General features: G+C 41.9%; 1 long non-coding RNA gene across 3 annotated transcripts; it reads left to right on the top strand.

Moving 5' to 3' along the window:
* Positions 1–19: 19 nt before the first annotated feature.
* LOC144296011 (uncharacterized) lies at positions 20–26,115 on the top strand. 3 transcript variants are annotated; one of them, XR_013363158.1, is made up of 6 exons: positions 20–148; positions 6,163–6,403; positions 19,336–19,375; positions 20,138–20,189; positions 21,484–22,099; positions 22,784–26,115. It is a non-coding gene; the product is annotated as an uncharacterized LOC144296011 (long non-coding RNA). The 3 variants fall into 3 exon arrangements; XR_013363159.1 differs by lacking the exon at positions 22,784–26,115 and adding an exon at positions 9,227–9,259 and having other exon boundaries at positions 21,484–22,777; XR_013363157.1 differs by lacking the exon at positions 22,784–26,115 and having other exon boundaries at positions 21,484–22,777.
* Positions 26,116–27,650: the final 1,535 nt, after the last annotated feature.

Below are 27,650 nucleotides of genomic sequence, written 5' to 3'. Positions count from 1 at the left end.
CTACATTGTTCTGTTGCAGAAAGCACTCAATGGACTCTTTAGTTCTCGCTGTTTCTACATGTTAAGTGAACACTAAGTAACCTCCCCTCCTCATCTTGTATCTTTTTGCCCATTTTCAGAACTGTCGCTTGATACCAGGGAAGTTTCTGTGAGTTTGTATTTCTTTCTGCCCTTCAAATAATATATATTTTCATATAGTGCGTGTGCACATAATCATCTCAATCCCTTATAGGACTTGAAGTTACCATCTTTGTAAATACTAACTCAGAATATTCCTGTTACATATATATTTGTATATTTAAGCAATATTTACTTGTTCTACGAAAACTGAGTAAGTCCCAAACACTGAATTATTTTCTATAGGATACCTCAGGAATAGAAAATGGGGGGGGGGGGTAACTTAATTTTTTGGATGAGAAATTTTAAAAATAACCTCTTCAACCAACAACAACTACAAAAGACATCAATCACATAGCAACCAATATTCATCCCCTTACCCTGTATAGAATTGCAAAAAAATTACCTTTAGAGGTCTTTATCTGAGTACATTCTTGCAAACACAGTGAAGAATACATTGTACTTTTCCAAGAACAATATTTTCTATGAGAAAAGTAAACTTCTAGTTGAATCTTAGCTGAGAAAATAACCTCAGTGTCTTGCATGAGTGTGACCCAAATGCCGTGTCTAACATGCAGGGCCTCTGTGTTTGTGAGACTCCAGTAATGCGCATATTATAGGCATGAACTACTGATAAATTGAATTAGTGCTTCTGACAGGGACTGGAGGAGTGTCCTGGAAAACTCACAAGCCAGTCAATTAACCTTGCCTGAATCCTCTTTGATGTGCTTCAGCTTTAATTTACTACCACACTTCCTCACCCAGTCCTGCACGCACACACACACACACACACACACACACACACACCCTCCATTCCCTTTCTTTCCAAACCATTCATTGTGCCTGCCAGCGTCCCCACTTCACCGGTAACATATTTTCCTACCTTTACCCTCTTAGCTTTTTGCCTGATTGGATTCCCAGCTTCTGGCTTTAAGTAAAACCCAGCCATCTCCAAACTTCTAAGTGCAGCTGCTCATCCTGCCACACCACGAAGACCTGGAATCCAGAGATGGACCTGGGTCCCTCTCGCTAGCAGGTGTTACTTTCAAATCATTATTCCTTCACTCTTGTGTAAAATTCCTGTTTGTGGCCATCTGCCCCCACTCACTGACATCATTTGCCCACATCCTGATTATCCCTGTTTGTTCAAGACCTAGCCTGCAGCTCCTAGGAGTTCTGTCTTTATTTGGATGATTTTGCTGCCTATTGACATGACCTGGCCAATGCCTCAGTTTCCTGAAATTCTCGGTTAGTGTCCATCACGTCCAGCCTACTCCAGACAGCCATTGCCATGAACCCACAACCATTCAACCTCCCAACGTTCTACTAACCTTTCCCATTCTGGTATTTTTTAGGGCCTGTATTGTTAGCTACCGTGGCAAAACCAATTACCCCAAAACATAGCAGCTTAAAACAATAAAACTTTATTAATTCTCACAGTTTCTGAGAATCAGGAATCCAGGAGCAGCTTAGCTGGATGGTTCTGGCTCACGGACTCTTGAGAGGTTGTGGCCAAGATAATTGGCAGAGCTGAAGGGATCTTCTTCCTTCCGAGGTCATTCACTCACACACCTGGCAAGTTCATGTTGGTTGTTGCCAAGGGCCTGAGTTCCTCAACCACAGGAACCCAAGACATGCCAACTAAGCTCCCCAGAGCAAGCCATCCAAGAGAGAGCAAGCAGAAAGCCACAGTGCCTTTCTTTTTTAAAGATTTTTTTGTATTTATTTGAGAGACCACAAGCACAAGTGGGGGGAGGGGCAGAGGCAAGCAGACTCCCCTCTAAGCAGGGAGGCTGAGGTGGGGCTCAATCTCTGGATCCTGAGATCATGGCCTGAGCTGAAGGCAGACACTTAACCGACTGAGCCACCCAGGTGCCCCACACAGTGCCATTTATAATCTAGCACCTTCTGCTTTTTCCCTCTATATTAGATGGGAAGCATTAGGTTCAGCCCAGGCTCAAGGAGAGGGGAATTCGACTCTGCCTTTTGAAGAGAGTCCCAAACAATTTGTAGATTCTAATTTCTCAGGCCCAGTCCATTTCTCACTACCTTCCACTTATATTCTAGATCCCAGCTGGTCCATCAGTTCATCTAGTTTCTTGCCAATACCTTCATTCTTCTGTCCTATCTTCCTTTTATTGCTTCTACCTACAGGATGGGAGATGAAAGTATGGCTCAAGTCAAGCATCCACCTGATGCCATCCCCAGGCAGTTGGGTGCTGCTGGAGGTTATCACTGTACCTGAGCAAACCGGTGCCACTCCATGGCCTCCTGTGTTCAGCAGGCCCTCAACACAACACAGCTCTTCTTCTGTTCCCCAGTCACCAGATTGGCCATTTCCTTCGTTCCCCATTCCCCCTAAACCTCCCTCAACACCAGGAATCAGGTTCATCATCTTCCCTCTCTTCCCTTTCAGTAACAGTGGGAAAGATGAAGAGGTACCTCTGAGGCCCAACCCTCCATGGAGTAGACACTCAAGGGATATGTCTTTTTTTTTTTTTTAAGATTTTATTTATTTATTCATGAAAGACACAGAGAGGCAGAGACACAAGCAGAGGAAGAAGCAGACTCCCTTCGGGGAGCCCGATGAGGAACTCGATCCTAGGACCCCAGGATTGCTCCCTGAGCCAAAGGCAGACTCTAGTCAACCACTGAGTCACCCAGGTACCCCACGGGATATGTCTTTAGAAAAAGAAGAACCTGAACTCTGGGTCAGAAACCACCCACAGCTCAGAAACCCCATTGTTCCTCTATTCTTCAGTCCTCCCTGTATCTTCAGCTTCCAGTCTAGACTCCTTCCCACCAACCTGTACTCATACTCAAATCTTCCCATCTTATAGAAAAAGCTTCCCCTTCTAGCCCAACCCTCCTCAGGTCAACATGGTATTTCTCTTCATACTTAAAAGTTTTCAAAGGGGAACAAAGTGCTTTACACTCACCGTCTCCACTCCTGACTTCTGGAATGCACTCAGCTGTCCACTAAAGTGGCTTTCGCTAGGGTCACCTCTATAGTGCTGACACCATTTGCTCACCTCCTCATCCTCTTCAGGGTTGTCATAGCATTAACACGTGAGGCCACACCACCCTTAAAAGGCTCCCCTTCCTAGGTTTCCATGTCTTCACATTTTCCAGGCACTGCAGCCAAGCTCCATTTCCACAGGCCTGTGAATGGTGGGGATGTTCAGAGTTTTACCCATAGCCCTTTTCTCTTTTGAACCTGCAGAGCTATTCACTTCTATGGCCTTAAATAACATCTATAGGCTGATAAATTGCAAGCCTATATTCCCAACTCATATTTCTTGCTTGAGCTTCAATTTTGGAATTCCAACGACCCACTAGGCATATTCTCTTGGATACCACATAGATCCTGAACACTCAACATGGAAGCAGTATGATGCATGATTGAAAGCAAGGGCTCTGCCATAAACTGGTTCTAGTGTTAACCATGGCACTTAGTAAGTGTGAGGCTTGGAATAGGTTACTCAATCTCTCTGTGCCTCAATCTCCTCAACTGTAAAATAGAGGTTAATGCTAGTAGCTCAACTCACAAGATAACAGTGAATAAGTCAATTTATATAAAGTTCTTTGCATGGTGCCTGGTATATGGAAATAACATGGCTCAGAGATGTGAGTGCTATGAGGATTAAATAAGACAATATATGGCCCATGGGAGGTGTGGACGAAGCATTATGTGGCATGATTACATCTCAACCTGAGTAGATCTCCCTGGGCCTGTCTGTCTCCCTCAGTCAAGTCTGCTCCTCCTCCAGCATTCCCTCACTCACCAAATGGGACCTTTATCTCCCACGTCCCTGCTCCCTGTATCCAAGCAATCACCAAGCTCCAGCTATTCTAGTTTATTACTCCCTTTCTAATCAGCCCACTTCTTCCATCCCCGGTTCCATGCTACAATATCTCTTCCTGGGATTACCGCAAAGCCTCCCACCTGGTCTCCCTGCCTCCAGTCCTGCCCCTGGCTAATCCATTCTTCACACTGCAGCCAGAGCAATCAGTCCAAGATGTGCATCGAATCTTGTAATTTCCCTGAGGCCTTTGCATTGCCCTCAGGCTAAAGTCCAATGCTCTTAATTGGATTACAAAGACAGTTATTGTATGAATTTTGCTTTCCTTTCTAGAGCGAGCTCTCAAGCTCAAACTACTTTCAGTTTCTCTGCTTTCTCTAGCCTCTAGCATATTCTTCCAAAACCTCCTCATCTTGCCTAACACCTCGTGCTGGTCCTTTAGCTCTTGACTTGGATGGCATCTCATCCAGGAAATTTAGCTGACTGTCTCCAAACTAGATTAGGTGTAGCCCCCAATCTACTCTCCTAGAACCATGTAGACTCTCCAAAATTATAACTATCGTACCGTTGTAACTAGCTGTTTATATTCTCCCCAACTTGTATCATAAAGATCACCACATAATGGTTGAATGCATATACAGGTGACAAATGAAGAGCTGTCTTTTATCCTAAATGGTCTGTGACACTGATGATGACTCTCACTCCAGTGTGGATGGCCCTTTCCAACCTCTCCCTAACAACATAGGTACAATGCACTGGTGGGTCCATGCGGGAAATTGGGAGGGATGACTTTCAAGTCCCATCTGCCATTTACTAGATCTTGGTAAAGCCACTTATGCATTTAAAAAATGTGGACAATAATACCTTTCTCCTGGATTGCTGAGAAGCTCAATGTATATGAGAGTGTTGTGTAAACTCCAAATCACCACACAGTACCAATTCCAACTCTTTCCTTTTTGGGGTTCTTGGTTTGCTCTCTTTCTTGCTTGAGGTTCACTCTCTCTTTTTTTTTTTTTCTTTCCCTCTCCTTCTTCTTATTCCTGCTAGAGGCACTCACCCAGATCTTGGCTGACAGTGGTTCTCAGAATACCCAGGGACAGGGAATTACCAACCATTGAGGGCAAGAATGGAAGAGCATAGAACTGGTCAACCAAGACACAGAGTTGGAGCTGATTGTAACTCTTTGAATAGTGTTGCCTCACCACTTGTTCACTGGAGGTCCCAGCATTCCCACCCTTTATGTGCTGGAAAGATTGTGCATAGAATTCCTATAATGGCACATTGCTTCCCAATTATAAACACACTACATCATTATCTTTCAGAGATCTCTGCAGGACTTTGCCTTCTCTGAGTTAAGTTCTTCAACAACTAATGAAATACATAAGATGAAAAAAGTTAAGGATTTGGGGATTTCTGTTAAGGCAAATACAAGAGCTTGAGGCAAAAAAAACAAAGTGCTTTTAAACATTTAATAGATGCCATGAGCATTACATATTTTTATTTCATGTACTCTTTACAACTGTGGAAGTATGTATTATTTTTCTCTTCTTATAGATGGGGAGACTATGTTTCAGGAAAGTTAAGTAACTTTCTCAAGAATATGCAGTAAGGGGCAGACCCCGTGGCTCAGCAGTTTAGCACCGCCTTCAGCCCGCGGTGTGATCCTGGAGACTCGGGATCGAGTCCCACATCAGGCTCCCTGCATGGAGCCTGCTTCTCCCTCTGCCTGTGTCTCTGCCTCTTTCCATCTCTGTGTCTCTGATGAATAAATAAATAAAATCTTAAAAAATAAAAATAAAAATAAATCTAGACTTGGCTTATGACCTGTTTTGACCAAAAGAATAAAGTGGGAGTGACTTTGTGCCAGCTCTGAGCCTAGACTTCAAGCGAGTCACTCTCACTTAAGCCCTCTTGCTGCCACGTGAATAAGCCTGTGCTAGTCTGTTGCATAATGAAAAACACATAGTCTGGTTGCCCGCATTAACCCAGCCAATGGCCAGAACACTTGCAGCTGACCAAAGATGCTTAAGAGAGTCCAGGTGAGAAAAGAAGGGCCACTTATCTGGGCCTAACCGAAATTGCTGATAAGCAAAGGGGAAAGTAAATAAGTGGTTATTGTTGTTCTAAGCCTCTAACTTACAGTGTGGTTATGATGCAGATATAAGCACCATAGAGCTTCAGTTTGAGTCTTAGTTTCCTCATCTGTAAAACTGGAATCATAATCTTCGTCCCCCGCCCATAGGCATGCTGAACCACTAAGCAAATAGAAGATCTCCAGTAAATGTTGCATCAGAATAAATGTCGCAACCTAAAAACCAAAACCATTCATCCGTTCTGAGGGAATCCATCAGCTTCCATGCCTTCTGTCTACAGGAAGCATGGCCCTCCTGTTTCAAGCCAGACATGCCCTCAGATATTCTGCTGGGGCTGCGTGAACCACAGTCAGCATTCCCAATTATTGGATCTAATCAGTTCAGCAGCAGGTGAGTTCTGCAGCATTGAACCATTCTGTGTGCAAGCCCAAGTGAATTTTAGGATGACAGATTGATTTTTGCTTCCTGAAAACAAATTTAAATTGATGAGCCCTTAATGAATTCTTTCTCCTGTTCCTGGGGGAGGGGGAGGGTTCAGATAATGCTTTAATCACACTGTGAACAAGAACTGTTTGCCAAGCTCTCCGATTCTGAGAAGGCACTGGATTTCCCCTGCTGAAGAATTGTGTGCTTGTTCGGTGAGAGCAGTTTCAGGGTCTGATAAAAACTGTCTGTTTCCACTTTAGCTGTCAAGGACTCGCTCTTCAGCTTCTCAGAAGTCAGTCAAGTCACAAGGATTTATTCAGTCCAAGTGATCTGCACCATCCTAGGGACTTGGTGGGCAGTGAGAGAGTAGAATCCATAGCCCCTCATTCGCTCGTTCAACAAATGTTTATTGAATACCACCTCTGTTCAAAGCATTTGGAGTACATTAACAAAAAAACAACAACAACAACAACAAAACAAAACAAAAAACCTTAGGAAAAAAAAAATCCCTGCCCTCCTGAGAACATTCTATTTGGAAGAGGCATATAAAAACCAATAAATCTAATGAATAAATTATATAATATATATATGAGGATGCTATGGAAAAACTAGAAGGGGGCACGAGGAAAGGGAATGTAGAGTGAACTATGACCAACAGTTTTAAGTAGAGTGCTCAGGGTAGGCATCTTGCCAACTTCAGTTGATAAGCCCTCATAGACGGTGGTAGCAGCGAAGGTGGAGAGAGCAATTGTGAGTCCAGGAGATGGGGGAGTCCAAGAAAGTCTGAAGAAGGAAGAAGTGCATACTGTGTCTCTAACATGCCATTGATATGTCAAAGCCAACTTGTGGCGGCTTATTAGAACCATCATGCACATTCCTTCCCAATTCAGTGTTCAGCACTGTCATGTTGGTAGCTTACAATCAGTCGTGGTGAGAGTATTTACACCATGGAAACTGGCAAACCCTACAAATCAAGGAATTAAAAAAAATAATAAAGTACTGACTGTTAAGCATTTCCTAGCTTTCCACTGAGAGGACCCTACATCTTAGGAGAAGAACACATGTGTGCCCCTTGATAATGAACAGAAACTTGGGTGCAATTCAGTACAAGACTTACAGGGAGAGATTACTAAGGCAAAGTTTCAGGAACAGCTCTTTGGAAGAGGGTCTCTTGGGAGGAGCTAGGTCAAGTTTGCATATTGGAGAAGAAAGAGCACAGTACATAAAAAGGGGTGATCGCAGGGGCAAGGCATGCCCACTGGGCCGACGTGGTATTACAGAAAACCTGCAATGAGTGAACACCAAACTGACACCCAATTCAGTTTCTCACAAGGTGGGATGGGATGCTTTCCAAAATCGAACTAAAATTATCTTGTCTTTCACGCCCCCACCAAAATCATTCCTAGCTCTCCGAAAGCTTTGCAAGCCTTGATGAACATGGTCCACATGTATCTTTAGGAATAGAATGTGGGCTCAGCATCTGTTTGATTGGAGTTCTCTGAATTTTTCTCCATGGAAACATGAGCTGGTAAATAGAAACTAGAAAGCCGAATGTCTGTGTTCTTTTTCCATCTCTGTGACTACTTTGCTTGGTAACATCAGGCAAGTTATCTCAATGCTCAATTTCCCCACTTTAAAATTACCAACTCACATTCTTCACTCATTAGTAGATAAAGATGAACAATATCATCTTTGGGAACTATTCCAAGCTTTTTAAAGAAAGACAAACAATTATATGCTTATGAGAAATGGAATTATTTTTATTCCAAATATGAATATAAACATCCTTGAAAAGCTCAAAAGGGAGAGAAATCCCTATTAAATATTTCTGTTGTCAGGGAAGCCTTTTTCTCTCAGAGTACTCCTCCTCCAGACCATAAATTTGCAAAAGGAATTCCCGCACAGACTGTGGTTGATTTGGACTCTAATCTGGTTCAGAAGATCAGGTGGCCCAGCAGAAGAAATATAGCAGGGGTGGAGGAAATGTTCCGTTCAAGTGCCGTGTCCCATGGGGTATGACATTCACTTTCTCAAAATCTCTTACCTCCCCAGTACTGTCCTTCTCCTATGACACTCTAACCCTGGACAGGTCCAACAATTTGCTTTGTTTCAACTTACACTGGTGCCTTGGGCTTGGCAGGAGAAAAATCACCCAACTTGGCATATCGGTGATCCTTTAAATTCTTGATCACTGACATCAAATGGGCATTCAGGATCCACTCAACCAAGTTACAATGAGTTTTACCCTCCTCACCACAGAAATGACTTCATACCTTCTCCACATCCTCCTTCACCCTCAGCTAGTAACTATCTTAGTTCAGGCTGCTTTAGCAAAAATCCCATAGTCTGGTTGACTTAAACAACAGACATTTATTTCTCAAGGTCTGAAGGCTGGAGATCAAAGGTCAAGGCACTGACAGATTCTGTTTCCGGCGGAGCCCTTTTTCTGGTTTGTAGACCACGGCCTCTGGCTGTATCCTCACATCAGGGAGAAAGAGAGAGGATGCAAGCTCTCACATCTCTTCCTCTAAGGACACTAATCCCATTATGAGGGCTCTGCCTCTCATAATTTTCTCCCAAAGGCTCCCCATCCAAATACTGTCACGTTGGTCATTAAGACTCAACTTAGGAATTTGGACTGAAAGACACAATCAGTTCATAGCACTAGCCTTGCCCTACTCCTAATTTAGAACATATAAGTCACCAAACAAAACTTTCCTCATTTTCCCACCATTAAATCTGTATTCCTACCTGCTACTACATCCATTTTTTCCTCTCTACTTGCAGCGTACCTTCTTCTCCCAGATCCAGTTCCTCCAGGTGGGTCTTTAATCCCAACTTCTCTCATTTTTTCAGAGACTCCAAACTATTGTTTATCACCTCTCTTTCCTTAATCTTCCGGGGAGAAAGGAAAAAATAGAAAGAGAGAGAGAAAGCACATGTGGCAATGTATTAAAAGTTGGTGAATATGTCAAACAAAATGATCAAGTCATGAGATGCCTGGGTGGCTCAGTCAGTTAAGTGTCTGCCTTCAACTTAGGTCATGATCTGAGGGTCCTGGGATTGAACCCCATGTCTGGCTCCCTGCTCACCAGGAATCTTGTTTCTCCTCCCTCTGCCTGCTTATACACACTTTCTCTCTCTCACTCTCTCTCTCTCTCTCTGTTAAATAATAAATAAAATCTTTAAAAAAAAATGACCAAGTCACTTATAGGGGAGAGAAATCAGGCTGGCCTCAGAGTTCCCTACAGCAATAGTCAATGCCGGAAGATTGTGGTGCAATATTTAAAATATCATCAAGGAAAAAAATTTTACCCAAGGATTTTATATGCAAATTATCTTTCAACTATAAAGACAACAGATAGTCCTGAATGTGAGAGAATTCAGGGAATATCAATTCTATGAGCCTTTTCTTGGGGAAACTACCAAGGAATGATCAACTAAGAGATAATCAGGGAAATTGTGAAAAAAAATATTGGCAGCAAACTTAAACACACCCTAGACTAAAATATTTCTAGGATGCCTGAGTCCGTTAAGCATCTGCCTTCAGATCAGATCATGGTCTCAAGGTCCTGGGATTGAGCCTGGTGTCAGGTTCCCTGCTCACGAGGGGAGTCTGCTTCTCCCTCTGCCCTTTCCCCTGCTTGTGCTTGCTCTCTCTCTCTAAAATTAATAAAATCTGAAAAAATATATTTAAAAATAAAAATTTTTGCGTAAAATAATTCTACACATTAGAATAATTGGAAAGGATGTAAAATTATGTTTCCTGTTGACACAAAAATTATGTAATTAACAAACATTTGTAAAGGAAAAGAGAAAGTGGGTAAGAAGCAGAATAAGTTTAGTGATTTCTATGTCCGTAATAATGGAAAGTCAAAACACTTTCCTTGGGGCTGGCTCAGTTGGAAGAGCACGTGACTCTTGATCTCAAGGTTGTAAGCTCAAGCCCCACATTGAGTATAGAGACTACTGAAAAAAAAAAAAAAAAAAGAACATTCCTCAAAGCTAGCAAACCAACTATTAAAATAAGCATTTAAAAATATATACGATGGAGCAGATTGGGTGGCTCAGCGGTTTAGCACTGCCTTCGGCCCAGGGCCTGATCCTGGAGACCTAGGATCGAGTCCCACGTCAGGCTCCCTACATGGAGCCTGCTTCTCCCTCTGTCTGTGTCTCTTCCTCTCTTTCTGTGTGTGTCTCTCATGAATAAATAAAATTTTAAAAGAAATAAAAATTTAAAAATTAAAATATGCACAAAAGAAGTTGTCAAATTTGAGTAAAGGGTATAGATTTTTGTGCCATTCTTATTATAGCTTTCCATGAAATTTGAGATTATTTCAAATGCTATTTCTTCAAAGACATCTTCCCAAACTGTCAAATCAAAAGAAGTCATCTAATATTTTCTCTCCTAGGAAGCTGTTCTTTTCATTTGTAGAACCTAGCATATCTTCTAATTCTATAGCTATGTCAGCCATCTCAGCCGTGTTTAACTGATGACACAGACATGACAAAATCCATCTGAAAGGCTGATAGGAGTGGACCCAGGACCAAGACTAGAGTGAGGCAAGTGAGGCATTCGCCTTGGGCACATAATTTTTTTTTATATCAATACGTGTTCCTTTTTATTTCTAAATATTATTCCTTTGTATGGATGTACCACAGTGTATTTATCCATTTATTCACTCAAGGGCATTTAGTTCATGTGTTTTCTTTTTTTTTTTTTTTTCTTTTTTTCAAATTTTTACTCAAATTCTTGTTAATTAACATGTAGTGTAATACTGGTTTCAGGAGTAGAATTTAGTGATTCGTCACTTACATACAACACACAGTTTTCACAACAGGTGCACCCCTTAATACCCATCTAGTCCATTCCCCACTCACCTCTCTCCATCAAGGCACATAACTTACAGGGCACCAAAACCTCAGAAATCAAGATAAACAATGTTTTAAGATGTTAAAATTCAAAATTAAGGCAAAAATCCATGACAGACAATACATCACAATTTTAAATAAAGACAAGATCCAAACCTGTACTTTCATAACCCTGCCTCACTGACCTTATCCTAATCCTGATGTTGGTTCCAATAAAACTCTACTTATAAAGTCAGGCACTGCCTATAACCCATAATTTATCACTATTTTCAAAAACACATATTAATCTCAATTACTAAAGCTTTTGTAACCCCTAAAAATTTGCTTCATCTTAGTCCCAACCCAAGGGAAACCTCCTACTGCTAGAAATCATCCAGGAAATGAGCAGAGAGGTACATTATTTGTTCAAAGATAATGGACTAGACTCAGAGAGGAGGGACAGTTCAGAATTCAGCACAGATGGTGGCTGTCTGTCTTTGTCACTCAGATTGTTGTTTGTCCTGGCTAATTTACCAGCCCCTCTTTTGTGGTTCCCTAGCACTCCATGTATGCTTTGCAAGCTGCATAATCATGTATTACACTTTATTGAAACTATTTATTTATAGTCTGTGTGCTCCTTGAAAGCCAGATTGTGTCTTTTATCTTGAACTGATTTATAGATGAAATGGGGTACCTGGGGATTCAGAACCTAGCATTTTTATATGTGTGACAGGCTGCCAATCTGTGGGCTGAATGGACTTGAGTCCACTGAATGCTCCTCAGTCTGCAAAGCTATTTGGTAGTTGTTCTTATTTCAGGGGTCTAAGAGGAGACGAAATGAATAAATCCACAAAGAGTTTAAGCTTTCTTTTGGGAGCAAGCAAATGGACTGAGACCCCAATTCTTTTCTTATTGGAGTTCAACATTATTAGAAACTATCTGATGAAGTTGATGCTGGCAAGGAAACTCTCAGAGGTGGACTACCTACCATAGGGAGGGGAATCTGAACTGGTGGCCTAGATCCACCTTTCTGGGGGAGAGCTTCCTAGAAGAATAGGTAATGCTATGAAGTTAACCTCCTTGGCAACAGGGTCCTGCTTTGGAGTAATGCCTAAGTATGCAAGTGTTAATTAAAAGAGTTCTAAACTTGGAGTCCAAAGTTGAGGTACTACTACCACTAATGGGGGGGTCTGGATAAGCCATGCACCATCAACATAATGGATGAGCATCCATAGGTATGAGTGGGACCAGTTTAACAGCAATAGGGGGGCTGTTAAAGAAGCAATGTTAGCAGTACACTGATTTAACTACTGTTCTCCCTGCTGGCAGAACCAGAACTAGTCTAGCATTTTAGACTGATCTAATGCTCTTGGACAAATCAGAGACGCCTCAAGAGGAAGAAGATGTACTTCCTGTTACATTGGGCATATGTGATCTTGCATGATTAATTGGAAAAATAGAAGAGATGTGATCATATTTATACACCTAAGCTGCTGACCAGGCCATGCTAGCTAGCTTTAGTAGATAGTCAACAAACGTTTGATGAATGAATGCAGGCTGTAATCTCTTCTACCCCGTTGTCTGGGCCCACCTTTTACCCTAGAGGATACCAGTTAATTAGAGGAAAATCGGCTAGATGACGAGAAGCAATGAGAAGGTCACTAGGAACTGTGATGATTATATTTACCAGCTACTAGCTTCCCTTGGGTAAAAAAAAAAAAGAAAAAAAAGTTCCCTATCTTCTCACAGGAAACACTGTATATTTACACACCATCTTTCCTCAAATCAGCAAATATTTATTGTGCACTTGTGCTAAGTACACCTTTCTTCCAAAAAATTTGCCTATTAAAGTGTTTAGAATTCACTCTTAGTCGGCTTCATTACTATGCAGAATGACTCATAGATCTGCCTCTCTCTGTGGTATCAAGTAGAGGTTACAGTAGAATAGAGACTACATATTTGAATATCTAGATTTTCTTCCTTATTTAGACACACAAAGATCCTTTCACATCCAATAACACTTCTGATACCATAAATAAGCAACATCAAGGAGGGCAGATCCAGGTTTTATAAAGTCTTATGCTAGTATAATTTAGGGGAACTACTTTCAAAGAAAAAGAATAAAATTAAAATTGGACATGAAAATAAATATTTCATGAAAACAAGAAAATAAACCACAACAAACAGCAATTTTTAAAAGTGGATGCATCTAGAAAAGCTGACCCAAAAAAATCCAGAGAGAGTAATAATATGTTTTTGTCAATTTTCTGCCTAATATCCCTCTATAATGCATCTTTCCTCTATTTTTTACTGCCTTATCTTTGATCGTTTCTTGATCTGAAAATGACTTTGCAATATAATTTATAGAGAGAAGAGAAAGATAAACCCCTCTTTTTTTCCTGACATTTCCTGAAATTTCTTTGAAATTTGTTTTTTTATTATTGATAATCCTAATTTCTAGAGCTGTCATTAAATTTTTAAGGTCCTTTATCAAATTCCTTTCATATGAGCTATAGAATGTGGAAGAATTTTCCACAGACTTAATTTTGACTTTATATTTCAAGGCTTGTTTCTCTTCCACTCTCCTCCCACATCTGGAGGGACACATCTGTAGTGGGTGTAGTGGGACACATCTGTACACTGATAAGTCTTCTAACTGCACACCTTCATGTCACCATACCTGGTGGCCAGCAGTAACTTAGTAGAAGTGGAAGTGACTGTGAACCACAGAAATCTATTCCATTAAACCCAGATTACACTCACAAGTCAATTCCCCCTTAACCAAATCCCCAAAATGCCCACAGCCATCCCAATACTACCAACACTACCAACAGGGAAATATGACTGAGAGCAAGAACAAGCCCATGGACAGCAGCCCTAGTCAACCGGAGCCAACATGCCTTAATTTTGAAAGTTGTATTAGCATGTAATGTCCGTGGGACACCTGGGTGGCTCAGAGGTTGAGCGTCTGCCTTTGGCTCAAGTCTTGATCCCAGGTCCCGGAATCAAGTCCCACATCGGTAGTCTGCTTCTCCCTCTGCCTATGTCTCTGACTCTCTCTTTCTGTGTATTTCTCACGAATAAATGAATAAAAGAGAAAAAAAAAGAAAAGAAAATCTCCCTTAAAAAAAAAAAAAAAAAAACATGTAATATTCCTGGAAACACATTTCCAGGCCCTTCCCCCTCACCAAAGGGTGTTGGAAGAGGACTAAGTAAGGGAGAGGCCCCAAAGCTTAAGATTCATTGGCTTGACTATAAATCTTCCTCTGTGGTTGTATATCATCAGCCTATACCCTAAAGGGTGTTCTTTTGTGTTCTCATGTCCCTAGAGGCTGTTTTGCTACCAATGGGACCCACAAATGATCTCCACTGTGCAGGTCTCTCCCACATCCCTGGCCCAGGGGGGCTTCTGCTTTGTCTCTGCCCTCTATCGTACTCTAGATGGTTCTTTTTTCCAGAGCCTTGACTGCTCACTAATAAAGAACCCCAGCATGATGGTGGGTTCACTCTCTTACAGAAAGGCCTATTGGCCCAGAATGATCATGACTGCCCTGCTGGCCTCTGAGAACCAGCTGTCCCAGACTCTCCCCTCAAGCTGTACTTGGCTTAATAGATTATGACTCAGCTGTCTCCTATTAGAAAAACTCTGAAACACTGTTTGAGGGAAGGAGAAGCATGCCATACTCTTTGAGCTCTGCACTTTGGACTCAGGTCCTTGGAGCTAAATCCTCAGATATCCCCAACCATAGATTTTATTCTTGGCCTGATTTCTGAGCCAGTCACAATGATGGAGCAGAAGTAGTTCAGATAATGTCAGCTCGATTCCACTTCCCACTGTCCCTGAGGAAAGAGTTAACCTAAGTTACTTCTCCCTCCCTCTTCCACTCACTTGCAAATTTGTTTCTAACGAACTTCACTTTCCACTCCAGTAGGCCCATTATCTTAAAAGTTTCCCAATTATGACACTCAACATATTAATTAACTAGTGACATTCGACTCATGTCTTCTTAAATTTCTAGAATACAAAAACTTTTGACTGCTGTCTCTCAAAATTCCTTCCCTTGGTTGCCATACTACCTGAATCCTCACCCACCCCTCAGTTGTCTTCCTTAGTTTCTTTCCCCCATTATTGCTTAAATTTAGGCCTTCTCCATTGATCTGCTTCTTGGTCCTCTTCTTCCAAACAATCACCCTTAGCTTTATACAATCTCTGTAGATGACTTAAATCTGCATCTCTGGCTCTGGTAGTCTCCCAAACTCCAGGCTGTATTTTCCAACTGCTTTTTAGACACCCCACGTGTATGTCCCTGCCTGGTTTCAAGGTCCACACACCAAAGCTGAACTCCTAATCTCCACCTGTCTGTCAAAAGCTTCTCTCTTGTGTGCCCTATCTCCATTAATAGCCTAACCACTCAGTCTAGGCTAGAAATCTCTCATTTTCTCCCCCCTCCCTTCAACAAACCTATTAGATCAAATCATGTGGGATCCAGCTCCACCACAGCTCAGACCCTTCCCTGTCCATCCCTTCTCTGTGGCCATCTCCTCCATCCAGGAAGACTTTCATGCAGACTGCCACCATGATCCCCTAACTGATTATCCTGTCTCTAAGCCTGCCCTTGTCCAATCTTTCCTGCATACCGTTGACTTTCATTCTTCTGCAACACAGGTTAGTTCATGTCACTTTCCTGTTCAAAAACACGTTCATACTTAACAAAGAAAGTTCAGACTTGTGGATGTGGCCTTGAACATCTCTGTACTATGTGCACAACCTAGCCTCCCTGCCTATCTCCTACATAAGTCCCACGCACTTCAAGCTCCGGCCACCTAACCACACTGGCTGTCCCCATGCCTTGACCATGCTGTCTTGACAGCTCCATGCTCCCCACCTCCTCCCAAACCACCCTCTGCTCCTTCAAAAAAGCTATCTTCTTAACTCTCAAGAATCAACCTCTCCTCAGGGCCACGGCACTGGTCTGGAATGACATAGGTCAGGATGACTGTCTTATGGTTCATGTATACTCAAATGGAGACTTTCTACCTATTAAGCAGTGAGCTTTACAAAAGCATGTAGTGGGTCTTCCTCCTACTTGTTTTTCTCCATTCTTGGCACTATGCCTTTGCTTGGTAAACTCAAGGTTGTTGTGAAGGCCATGGTGTAAAATCCTCAGGGACAGCGTGACTCACTGTGGCAAGGCCAAGCTGCTCTGTAGAAAGGGCCCTGGGTTTGCCATCAAAGGGACCCCAGACTCCAGTGCAAACTACATCATTCATTAATAGTACAGCTTTGAGCAAATTCCTTATATACCTCTGGCCACAGCTTCCTCATCAGTAAAATTGGAATAATCAGAACTTCATAAAGATTAAATGGTGTAATAGGCACAGGGATGCTTGGGCCTGGGAGATTCTTAAATATTGATTGGATCTCATCCATGAAGCTCCTGCCAATTCCACCTTGACCTTTTGCTTTTGTTTTTTCTTTCTTCCTTTCTCTCTTTCCTTCCTTCTTTCTTTTTTTTTTTTTTAAGATTGTATTCATTTATTTGACAGAAGGAGTGAGAAAGGATGAACAGGGGGAGGGGCAGAGGAAGAGGGAGAAGCAGACTCCCCATTGAGCAGGGAGCCTGATGCAGGGTTCAACATCAGGACCTTGAGATCCTGACTTGAGCTGAAGGTAGATGCTTAACTGACTGAGCCACCCAGGTGCCCTTGTTTTTTCCTTGTTTAACCTGGGAAACATATCATAGCCTGAAAATTTACTCTAGAATGAAGAACACTTCAAAAATCTCTTTTAAAATTCACAGGGAGGTAATAAAACTAGTGGCTAACACAGGAAAGTGATGAGCGTCATAAAACCCTTATTATGGTGCCTACCACATTACATTATAATAATTTATTGGCTGTGTGTCTCCTGTGAGCTTGTCAAGGAAAAGGACTGTGACCTTTTATCCCAAGCACCCAGCACAATGCTGAGCACAGAGAGAGCTTTCGGTATACATTTCTTGTCTGGTTAGAGAATAACTTCACAATCTTTCAAAAATTAAACTGCACGTACCTTTTGACCTAAATATTCCGCTTCTAGGAATTTATTTAACAAACAAAGTTGCATAAGTGTAAACAGATTAATCTCCAAAAATGAGTTTTGTGGTTTTGTTCATAGTAACAAACCAAGAAAACAAACAAAGAAACAAAAAACACCTCAAACGTCCAGAATCAGAAGGCCAAATAAATAAATAATGTACACGCTCACCAAGGAACACTATGTAACATAAAAAACATGAAGTAGATTTCTAGGCTCTGGTGTGAAAAGGTGTCCAATATACATCACTAAGTGAAAAAAGCCCCTGTATGGTGCAAATATATATACACATGCACACAAAATACACATATACACATTGGCTTATATGTGCAAGAACAGTTTCTTGAAGGATATAAAGGAAACTGTTTATAGTGGTAACCTCTACAGAATGGGACGAAGGAATTGGGAGAAAGAGAAAGAATTTTCATGTTTTACTGTTGGCCCTCCGAAACAATTTCCACTTTTTACCATCAGCAGGAACTAATTCAAATCTTTTCAAAATAATAAAAAATAAGCGTGTGTTGAACAATTCTACTTTGACCTTGTCTGGGTAGAATTTGTTTGATTATTAATTTTCATCAGCAAGATAAAGAAAATGATCATGCACAGACTCCCTTCTTTTCCCTTGACATGAGTTCAAAGACCATAGGAACAATTTCCGGAACATTCAGTTGCAAAGCTGGCGTCTCTGGTGGTTTATCAATGTCACTAAGAGCTTCAGATGCATTTGAAATCCCACCCGTAAGAGTCAGTTGTGGCTTGTTCTCTGTGAGCAATTACCAGCCCCGTCTTACTCTCTTAGTGGAAGACACATCCTCCCTGGGACAAAAGAGAGAATGGAGAGAATCAGCTTGTGGATTGTCTGTGCAGACTTCACGCTCTTTCCCTGGAAGCCATGTGGCTGCCTTAACAGTTGTCCCCAAGCTGGCACTGCATAAAGGAGAGGGATCTCTAGCAGCAAGTGGTGGTGATTAATTTTAAGCTGTCATGGAAAATGTTTTTTGCACTTTAATGTCAGAGATCTGAATTATTATTATAGGTCTGATGCTCCCTTGCCAAAGCTGTGTGTTTGCTCCCCAGATACAAAATGAACACAGAAAGCTTTCTGGTTGGCTCCCAGGAGCATCTTTTGGAGAAAAGACAAAAGGAATGCCGCCAAGCCAGCCAAGTCCCCCTGGGGCCCTCAGCGGGAGTGCCAGGCCCTCCCCCACCTGCTCTGCCTCCCTGCCCTAGGCTGGAGGAAACCCTAACTACTCCCCTCTGCCCTTACATTGTCTGCATGGATCTCTGGTTTACCCTTGTGGGCCATTTGGAAACCCCAGAGGGTGATGGACACCTCAGAGGAGAAAAGGTTTAGGGAAGGTCAAGATTCACTACAGGGAAGAGAAGTTGCTGACAGTGCAGAAACAGGTTGGAAGAGAGCATGCTGGCCAAGATCAAGCCATACAGGGAGGTCTTTCAGATTCGTGCCAACTGGATCTGAGTCAGAAACAAAACCTTACCCACTTCCATGCCTACTACCCTTCCTCACTCCCCACACGCAAGGGTGGGGAGGAAAGTGGTGCAAAAACTGACTGACTAGCTTTTGCATTTCAATAAAATATTTATTTCTTGCATAATCTGCCAGCAAATTAGATCAAATTGCTGTCAGTTTGAAATCACCCAATTCATTAAGGGAACAAACCTAAAATATACTTAGTCTAAAATAACATTTACCAAGAGGCAGGATTGATGTATGTCGCTAGAACAGATCTAGGAACTAGAAGAGAGTACAAAAAAGCAGAGAATCAGAACATTTGCTCTCTGGCACTGCATCAAATCTCTTTTTGAAAACTTAAGATCGTCATATTAATAATGACAACTACTATTTATCGAGATCCTACCCTGCACCCAGCAGGCGCTTTACATGGTTTTTATCTGTAATCTACCATATGGAAAATGTATTTATTCAGTTATTCTCATTTTTCAGATGAGAGTCAGAACTTGCTAAGAACACACAGCAGTAAGTGGTGAGTGCCACCCTGTCTGTCCACCTGTCTGTCCACTTATCTGTCCGCGGAACCAGACTGCTTCCTGGTACTTGCTACTGAGAGGGAAACATGTTATGGCTATGCAGGCTGCATTTTAAGCTAGTCTTGCATTCAAATATTTCTTTTTCTTTGCATCTTATTTGACCCTGGACAGAAGACCGCTCCTAATTTGAGCTTAAAAAATATGGTCTTTGAAGTTATTCAAATACTGGCTTTAATACGCCAATAGGAGAAACTGACCTTGGGTGCTTGACTCAGGACATACTGCTATATTTCTGTTTGAGTCTGCTGGAAGGGGGCTGAAAGCCAATCTTGCATATATTATATGGCTGTATTCCATAGATTTTTTTAACAGCTTCATTGAGATAAAATCCATATCTCATATAATTTACTCACTGAAAGTGTGTAGTTCCTTGGTTTTAGTATATCAACAGACCTGTCCGACCATCAGCAATCAATTTTAGAATATCCTCGTCACCTTAAAGGAAACTCCATACCCACTAGTAGTCACTCCCTATTTCTCACCAACTTCCCCTAGTTCCATCTATATACATTTACCTATTCTACAATTTTATAGAAATGGAATCGCACAATATGTAGTGTTTTGACTGACTCCTTTCACGTAGCAAAGCATCTTCCAGATTCATCTACATTGTAACATGCATCTGTACTTTGTTCCTTTTGTTATGGCTGAATACTATTCCGTCATGGTTACACCACCTTTGTTTATCTGTTCACTAGGTTGTTCCTACCTTTTACCTAGTATGAATAATGCTCCTATGAACATTTATGTGTAAGTTTTTGCATGGATATATATTTTTGCTTCTCCCGGCTAGACATGAGTAAAATTGTTGGGCCACATATAACTTCTTTATCAAATTAACTTTTTAAGAAACTGCCAAGCTGTTTTCTAAAGTAGCTAACCCCAGATATTTTCAAATCCAAATTGTTTAATGGGGTTTATAAAGCCCTTCCTAATCTGGTTACAGCCTACCTTTCCATTCTCATCTCCATCTGTACCCTAATTCAAACTGCTTACTACTTTGATTGTATCTACTTTGTATTCCCTAAAAAAAAAAAAAAAAAAACAATTCCTCTGGCTCAGTTGGCTTCTGTAAACATTGTTTCCCATGCTTGGATGATTCCTCCACGTTAATGCCCACTGGTCCTTAGGCCTCAGTTTCTGTGACACTTCTCCCCAGAGCCCCCAACAAGACTGGCATTAATCTGCTCCCCCATGTGGAATTTATTGCTCGAGCAGTGCTTGTCACACTACCTTATCATTGCCTGTTTGCTGGACTGGATCCTTTACTAAACTGTAAGCTCCCTGAGGGTAAGGATTATTCCTTTTGTCCTCAGCCCAGAACAGTTCCTGATATCTTGAAGGTTCCCAATAAATAGTCGATAAATATATAAAGCCCCTGGCATATAGTAGTATGAATTGAGGCTGTGGTGCAGTGGTCCAGATCTCCCTTCACCCAAAGGAAATCGTTCACACATCATCTTGGAAATGCACAGTCTAATTTTTGAAACAAAACATTTGTGGTTCCTTCCTAATTCTGTTTTGCTTGGGCTAATAATAAAATGAGTTGGCATTTCTTGGGTATATATCAACTGACAGTAGAGGGAGCCAAGCCAAGAATGTGTTAGGTGGCGGGTAGGAATCTGTATGTGATTAAAAATAGGCCATGTGTAATAATGAAAACCTGAAAATTACTCAAATGACCAACAATTAGGAAATAATGAAATTGATTATGATAGTAGGTAGATAGATGAAGAATACTGCCATTAAAACTGTAAATATGGAAAGGTGGGTTGTAAATAATCTTAAAAATAAAACTGGAACACCAGCTAGTATACACACATTGATATGCAACATGGTGTGTGTATAATGACAATGACCAGAATAGGTCATGTCATGTAACCATATGGTGGATGTTTTCCAGTGAAATTTAGAATTGTACTTTTTCAAAGTTTTTTTAGCTTTCACTATAAAGATCTATAACAAATAATTGCCATGTATTGTCCCAAAAGCGTGTATCACATATTGGACCTACTGAGCTTTTCTTTTTTTTTTTTTTTTAAAGGTTTTATTTATTTATTCACGAGAGACACAGAGAGAGGCAGAGACACAGGCAGAGGGAGAAGCAGGCTCCATGCCGGGAGCCTGATGCAGGACTCCATCCGGGGATCATGCCCTGGGCCGAAGGCAGATGATCAACCGCTGGGCCACCCAGGTGTCCCCTGAGCTTTTCTAAGATAATTCAGGGCACTGTTTAAAATTTGATGGCTGTATATGATACACTGCACACTTAACTTAAAAATCTATGTGTATGTACACATTACACACATATATTGTATACACATATCTTAAAGAAGGCAAAATATTGTCACCCTGTGATTGCCTCCAATACCTTTGGGAGTCAGACAAAATAAGCACTATGGTATTATCCCCCTCTTTATCAATTTAACGTTATACCTAATTCGAAACTGAGATTTGTGAGATGACTTGCTCAAGGTTGCACAGCTAGCAGGAATCAGAACCAAGATTAGAACTCAGGTGTCTTGACACAAATGCGGCTCCTTAACTCTGCCCAGAAACTGGAGGCAACATGAGACCAGCAAAGGCCCACAAGTACTCAGGACCTGCAGAGTTCTTTACTGAAGAATCTCACACAGCATCCTACACTAAGAGATGCTCAGGTACTGTCTGTTCAAAGGATCAATGGATTGATGGGTCCATTGATAGGCAGGAAGTTAAAAGGTCAACACTGTTCAGCAAAAATTCTTTGGTACTCCATGCAGTTCGTCTTCACCAGAACTTCACTACTACTTCCAACTTTTCCTCTATACAAAAATTCCATCTTTTCATGTATTCATTCAGCAATTAATTATTGCTTCTTAATTATTAGGCAGCTACTATGTGCAAAATGCTGTGTTCATAGCTTAGGAAGTTAGAGAAATAAGGTCTTATTCTTACCTTTAATATACTTATAATCTAAGAGAATGAGATTTGTTTTTTGGGTTTTTTTTGTGGGTTTTTTTTTTTTTTTTTTTTTTGAGATTTGGGTTTTTTTTTTAATCACTGAAATTCCTGGCAATATATGAGGTTAAGAAAAGATAAACACTGTTTGGAGGATCTAGAGGAAAGAGATACGGTGCTTAGTTGAAAGAATAGAGGCAAACGTCATGGAAATGTGGCATTTCAGCGGGCCATTGAATGACAGGTACAGTTTCACAAGAAGAGATGGGGGAGGACGTTTCAGGAGAAGCAAAGCATTTTAACAAAGGCATGAGGTAAAAATTTCACAAAGGCGGGGATCTAAGAAACAGTCAGTTTCCTTAGAGAAATGCATTTCTGCTGAACTGTCTTCTTTTCTTCCACAGGTCCCTTCATCTAAAATGAGCTAGATGGTCCCCCAGTCACCTCACCTGCCTCATGCAGATGCAGCACTCAGGCCCCAGCTATATAAGAATGTGCTCTATGAACTTGTCTATTCATTTCCTTTCTTATGAGCAAGGTAGAAAGTATTATTAGCCCTGGTTTACAGTGGAGTGTGAAACAAAGGTGCAGAGAGACGGGGAACTTTCTCAAGGTCACAGGATGAGTCAGCTGGAAAGAAACCCTAGAACAAGGGTGTACCTCTCCAAAGGAGGCTGCATAGGCATGTCTGCATGAGAGCACGGTGTGTTCCCATCCCCTACCCGCTGCATCCAAGTAGAGCCTCCTACCTAGGAGCTCGGGCGTGTGCTGCAGACATTATTTACTTCATTCTCTGGGCACCACTGTGGTTGAAGTAGGGTGAAGTCATGTTTACCTTCTTTTCTCAAATAGACAAACCAAAGTCCACAAGGAATCTGAAGCAGTTTATCTGATAGCATGTCATATGTGCTCGCATTAAGCCAGCTATTGGCCCCGGAGCAACGTTCCATGTGGCTCTTGGGTTGAGACCACAGGTTGGTTGGAGAGGTGATGGGTTGAGTCATGGGCCGGGCATTTGAAGACCTGACTTGTGAACCCGGCTCCGTCATTCGCCTACTGTTCCTTTTTTTTTTTTTTAAGATTTTATTGATTTATTCATGAGAGACACAGAGAGAGAGAGAAACAGAGACACAGGCAGAGGGAGAAGCAGGCTCCATGCAGGGAGCCCAATGCAGGACTCGATCCTGGGACTCCAGGTTCACACCCTGGGCCAAAGGCAGGCACTAAACCACTGAGCCACCCAGGGATCCCCTCGCCTACTGTTCTATCTTGGACAATTGCTCAACCTCTTTGAACCTCTGTCCTTATCTGTAAATGGGAGTAACATGATATATTTGTACCTGTTGTACCTGTCCTCAACACATATTTTTAAATGCTAAGGAACACATCTGAGAGAATACCCACAAATCTATTAAAAATGGTTACTTTGGGGGAAGAAAGTGGAAATGGCTGGCTTCTATTTGTTCTTGATGTACTTCTACTTCATCCGGGATTGCTTGTAAAGACCTAACAAATAAAGGATACAAACAATAACCATCTCATAAATTACCACACAGAAAGTACCTAGCACAGTGATTGACAAGTACTTCCTTCTCTCTCTCTCTTTTTTTTTTTTATTTAAAAAAATATTATTTGAGAGAGAGAGAGAGAGCACAAGCAGGAGGGAAAGGCAGAGAAGAGGGAGAAGCAGACTCCCCGCTGAACGGGGAGCCAGACAAGGGACTTGATCCCGAGACCCCGGGATCATGACCCCAGCCAAAGGCAGACACTTCACTAACTGAGCCACCCAGGTGCCCCGAGTACTGTCTTCTCAATAAAAGTTAGTTTTATTTTTGCAAATTAATCATTGTGCTCTGTGGTGCAGAAGATATGGAAGGCAAGACAGGAAAATCAAAGAATAATAAAAGAGTAACACAAAGTGTCTAATCAAGAGCTAAATTCCTTGAGAGAGAATGAATGAAGGAGAAAAAGCACAAACTCTAGCTTTGAAAAACAGACCTGATTTTTAATCCATTGCCGCCACACATCCATTCTGTGACATGGCGAAAGTCACAGCCTCTCTAGGCCTCAGTTTCCTTACTTGTAAACGGATATAAAAATTCTCACCTCATAGGCTGTGAGGATTATGTGAGAAAAACATGTAGGGTACTTTAGAAGGCACTGAACATTACACATAGTATGGGCCATAGAAATAAAAACTGTGCATACCTACGAAGCTCCTCTTTTACCTGCTTCTGGCACAGATTGTTCCACAGTGTCTACAGGACCATATCATCATATTTATGGCTTCAGCCATAAATTATTCTTTTAAAAATATTTTGTACGGGGGATCCTTGGGTGGCTCAGCAGTTTAGGGCCTGCCTTTGGCCCAGGGAGTGATCCTGGAGTCCCGGGATCAAGTCCCACATCAGGCTCCCTGCATGGAGCCTGCTTCTCCCTCCCTCTGCCTGTGTCTCTGCCTCTTTCTCCCTCTATGTCTATCATGAATAAATGAATAAAATCTTTAAAAAAATTTTTTGTACTGTACACTTGAAAGTGCCTGTAAGTATAGAGCATTAATGTTCTTCTCGTAACAACAAAATGGTAATTATGCAATGGTAAACATGTGTTCTCTGACCTTACTGAGGTAAACATTTTGCAATGTATATGTGTACTGAGCTATCACATCTCACACCTTAAACTTCCACAATGTTACATGTCAACTGCATCTCAATAAGTTCAGAAAACAACAACAACAACAAAGAAGACATTTAATCCATATAAACTAAAGCCAAGAAAGTACATTGAAGACCAGTCACAGTGGATCTACTTTTTGGTCTTTCTGATCAAGACAGGCTCTTCAAGCTCACATAGTTGTGGTCAAGTGCTGGCCTCAGTGATCTCCCAGGACTTCCTGGACATGTTGTGTTTACCCTCCTGCAGCCTTTGGTAGCAGATGTGTTTAAAGAGCCATAAACTCAAGAAAGTTTAAAAAAAAAAGAGAGAGAGAGAGAGAGAGAGAGAGCCATAAACTCAGTGATGATAGATAGGAACATGCTTGCTTTCTTCTGGCCTTCCTTGTTCTGATTCAAAGAGTTTTCTCTGGGTAGGAGCCTGGCATAGGTGCTTTTGGTGTACCTAGCTGAGGGATATTTTTATAGGAAGCTCTAAATAGAGATTATCTTTGTCCACTTCAACTCAGAGCAGTTGGTGTTCTGTGTCTTCACCTGTGAAATGCAGCAGCCTTGTTGTCATGACAGCCTGACATCATGGCTTGTTGTGAGATTTAAATGAGACACTATATGTGACAGTGTTTTGCAAACTGGGAGTAATAAACCATCTGGGGGAAAGACACACAAGGGGACCTGAGGTCCCAAACTCTAGAACTGTGGCACCAATTTTCCTGCCTAAGGCAAGATTTATTGAAAGCATTCCTAAAGTTCAGTGGAAAAGGAACATTTTGCTTTTGAATTTTATAGATTTCTTTTTTCCCTAAAATCTCCCACTTCTTGTGCCCTTACTCTCAAAGTGATGCTTTGGATCTTGCTTCAGTGAGTCAGCCTGTGTGTTTGGAGCTTTGATTCTCTCTCTCCCCTCCACTCCCTTCCTCTTTGCTACCGTGGGCTTTTTCAGGCAAAGGTGGGCCTGGTGCTTCTGCCCTGTGAGGTGGGGGGAGCTATATAGCTCCAAGGAAACACAGGGGAAGGTAGTGGCTGGCTCGGGTCATGATCCCGGGGTTCTGGGATCAAGTCCCACAACGGGCTTCCTGCAGGGAGCCTGCTTCTCCCTCTGTGTCTCTACCTCTGTGTGTGTGTGTGTGTGTGTGTGTGTGTGATGAATAAATAAATCTTAAAAAAAAAAAAAAAAGAAGAAGAGAAAAGAAAACCTGGCTAACTCCTTCCTGCCTTTCAAGACTCAGCTCAAGAGACATCTTTGCTGAGAAATCCTCACTGACATCCCCAAGCTGTCATCTAGGTTCAAGACCTCATCTAGGTTCCCACAGTCCCAACACGATATATTTTTTATATTCCCATTTCAGCTTTACTTGTGTGTCTCCTTCATAACACAGCAAGCAACCTGAGCACAAGTTCATGTGCTTTCCCAATGCTTAACCAGTGCCTGGTACCGGGCTAGAGTTGGCCCTCTGGACTTGTCTGTTGAATGAATAAGCGGATTAATATATAATGAATACATGAACAGCAACAAAATCTGCACAAAGAACAACCCTACCCTGGTCCTTACTTCTTGTACCCACATCCATATCGACATAGCCAACAAAGTAGCATTAAATCAATTCAGCGATGATTTATTGTGTTGTAGGGTGGTATAGCAGAGTGCTGGCACTTTGCACCAGAATATCTTAGAAGTAGGAGCCCTGGGCATAGATTTCTTGTCTGTAAAAGGAGTATAATAATCATACCTTTATCACAGGACTACATGGGGTCAGACCATAGAAAAGATATAAAAGCACTTTCAAAATTGTGAAGTGATACACAAATGTGGGTGGTTGTTATTTTGCTGTTATTATTATGTACAAAGCAGTGTCGTCAGGCCCCAGAGGAAGACCAAAGATGAGTAAGCTACTGTCCACAGGACACTGGCCACATAATGAAGCACTCAAAAGACTATGAAATAAGTCAGAAGTTCAAAGACCTAGAGGGGCTCGAAGGAGGGAGAAGTCAAGGGGCAGGGGGCAGGGGTTAAGGGTCAGGACAGCCCATTTGTCTAAGGCTGTGGGAACCGTAAGGGAGGTTTAACCACGAGGTCGCCCTCTCAAGCCGTTTATGGTCATAGACAGTGTCATGAGCAACTGGAATAAGTGGCATTTGAGGCATATTTGGAATATGTGGCATTTCAAGGTCCTGAAGAGAGTGGTCAGTGAAAGCTTCAGAGACCTGGGCTGGATCTCAAAGAGTGGGTTTGGACTTGAGTTGGGGGAGAAAAGGCAAGGGGTTCCTTGTAGGCCTGAGGATGGGAACAATGGCAGGCTGGAGCTTGGAGGGTCTGCGAGGCAGAGGAATGACAAGGGGAGAGCCAAGGCTCATGGTGCTCCATTGCAGCCTCATCCCATGACCCCCGGCAAGGCATCAAAACCTTAAAGTGCCATGCTGGGTGGATCAATAGTTCATTCAGTACTCTAGATTTGAACCAGAGCTCCAGGGTATATTTTGGGAGAGCCTCTGGTTGTACTATTTGGATGACTCTTAAGTGATTAGGAAGACAAATTATGGGGATCCCTGGGTGGCTCAGCGGTTTAGCACCTGCCTTCGGCCCAGGGCGCAATCCTGGAGT

This window comes from Canis aureus, chromosome 24, assembly GCF_053574225.1.
Source record: "Canis aureus isolate CA01 chromosome 24, VMU_Caureus_v.1.0, whole genome shotgun sequence".
Classification (NCBI taxonomy): Eukaryota; Metazoa; Chordata; class Mammalia; order Carnivora; family Canidae; genus Canis; species Canis aureus.
This window is presented reverse-complemented; position numbering and strand designations above follow the sequence as displayed.